We start from the raw sequence: 2,519 nt of genomic DNA, 5'->3' as shown, positions 1-2,519 counted from the left end.
TGTCCAGATCGCGCGTCGAGTCCGAGGCATCGGAAGACCCGCTTCCGCCGCGAAGGATATTGTTGGAAGAAGCTGCGCTGATGCGGCTCGCGGCTGACGAGCGGTTGACTGCACTAGCTGTGCGGCCCATGACAATGTCAAGCTCGGTAATGCTGCGGTTGACAGGATGCGCGGTCGTGGCGCTGCTGCGCACGGATGCGCGAGCTAGGGGCTCCTGTGCAAGGTTGACACGAGACATGCGCGACGCCTGGGATTCCCTGGTGTGGAGGGACGCCTGAGAGGGCACCCGGAGATCCGACCGCGATACTAACTCTGCTCTGTTGTTGGACGGGTCAACTGCCGATGAGGAATTGTCTGTGCGGCGGAGTTTGGAGTTCTCAACGCCGCCAGTCCGCATCAGCACAGCAGCCAACTCGGGAGACATGTCCTCAAAGTCTATCGGCAGACTGATATCTGACTCGTTGCGCAGTTCGTGATCAACTGGAACTACTGCTTCCTCCTCATCGTGGTCGGCATCGGCCATGTCATCGTCAAAAATTCCGGCGTCCCTATACTCCATGCCCTCCTTGAGCAGAGTTCCCGCAAGAACAGTCGACTGCGCGACAGACATCCCGCTCTTGCTCATGGGCCGGGTATTGCCCAATTTCGAGCCAATGCCCGAAATGTGCGTCGACACGCTGCCAGAGCGTGAGGATGCGCCACCACCGACCAGACTGTTGCTTGAATGTACAGACTCAACGTCATTGAAGAATTCGCCATTGCGATGTGACGAGAAGTTGGATGATGGAGCCGGGCTCGAGCACTTGTTTGAGCTGGTAGAGCTATGGAAGTCGCTCTCGATAGCGGCTAGTGTCTCTGCCTCCGTGCGCCGCAGAACCTCCTCGAGTTCGCTGACGGCCTTGGCAACCTTTGATTCAGCAGGATGCCGTTCGGCAAAGGCGTCTGTCTCGGATATGCTGGATTTACCTTGAGTTCCAGATCCCGATGCAGGCGAGGAGGGATCGACCGGTCCCTTGTGCTGCTGATTAAATGGCGATTTGAACTTGATATCAGAGCTGGGCATTTGACGCACAAAAATGGGCTGCGACTTGAGGATGGAGAACGCATTCCCCATGTCTGGAGGACGCATCCTGTACCGATCGTTATCGTCCCAGTACCCGGGATCAACCTTGCCCGGTCCACTGGACTGCTGGTTGCTAGGTTGCGAGTTGCTGGGCTGCGGGTTGGCACGTGTCTGCTGAGCACTCGAAGTAGCAGAAGACCCAGAAGGTCCAGAAGACTGCTGCGGCCTTGACTGAGCCTGGGGTTGTGGCTGTGGCTGGGACCGGGGCTGCGGCTGCGGCTCGTACTGAGACTGCGGACGGGCCTGTGGTTGTGGACGAGCCTGTGGTTGGGATTCGTACTGGGACTGCGGACGGGGCTGTGGCCGAGACTGTGGTTGCTGCTGGGTAGACCTGGGCTGGGGCTGTGGCAAAGCAACTTGCAAGTTTCCACCTGCAATCGACTGTGGCCGCGAGATCGGGCTATCATGGCGGCTCGGCGGCATGGGGGTGGATGACAGCTGCGGCTGACTCTGCAAAACAGCAGTCTGCGAAACTCCCACCTTTGACTGAGGCCGAGAAATCACATTATCATGGCGACTCGAAGGCATCGGCGTCGTCGGCTTATCGTAAGGCTTCATCCGTGGCGTGCCCTGGACACTCTGCATCATGCCATTGCGCATGCTCTCCGCCGGAAGCACCGACGCAGCCACGCTCATTTGGTCACTGCGAAGGGTATTGTAAGATGGCACATTGGCCGATTCATGGTCGAGATCCTCCATCGACATGCCGCCGCCAACCAGGATGCTCGAGGGTGCCACAGACCTAACACTTTTGGGCGCCGGGCTCACGCTGGAGCGGTCATTTGTAGAGCTGCGCATCTCTGTGTTGCGCATGCCCAGGTAGGGCGTTTGCGAGGGCGACGATGACGGCAGCGTAGATTCATAGTCCGAAGAGGACTCGGCCATTTCTGCGTTTGCGAGCTCCTCAAGACTCGCGCGCAGCTGTTCTTTGAGCTGCGAGTCCGCCGTAGTTTCGTCAAGGAACCTGGTGATCTCGCTCGGCGTCATGCCGCCGTTGCCCATAAAGCGATAGCGCCGGCGGAGCTCATCGAGATACCTTTTGAGAACCTCCTCGGGGAAATATTGTGTCAGCAGCTGCTCGGCCCGCTCCCGGTAGTTGATCTTGTCCTTTGCCTTGCGCCGGGGCCGCAGCTGCGCGTACTTGTTTGAGTCGCGTGGGAGGGACTTTGGACGTGGGCTGGTGCGTCTGCTCGAGCGGCCCTCTGGTGGCGCAACCGGTGGGCCGTTGAATGCCAAAAACACTGACGAGTCTTCGGCGGGCCGTGGTGCTCCTCCACCGCGCAGCACTGTGTCTGGTAGTGACTCCTTGCCTGACTCGGAGTCGTAGTCCAGATCATCGGCGGATGCCGAGAGGGAAATCCGGCTGGGATTAGCGCTCTGAAGCTCGCCAGGGATT

This window comes from Kickxella alabastrina (assembly GCF_025024165.1).
Source record: "Kickxella alabastrina strain RSA 675 chromosome Unknown BX661scaffold_74, whole genome shotgun sequence".
Taxonomy (NCBI): Eukaryota; Fungi; Kickxellomycota; class Kickxellomycetes; order Kickxellales; family Kickxellaceae; genus Kickxella; species Kickxella alabastrina.
Note: the sequence above shows the minus strand (reverse complement) of the source record.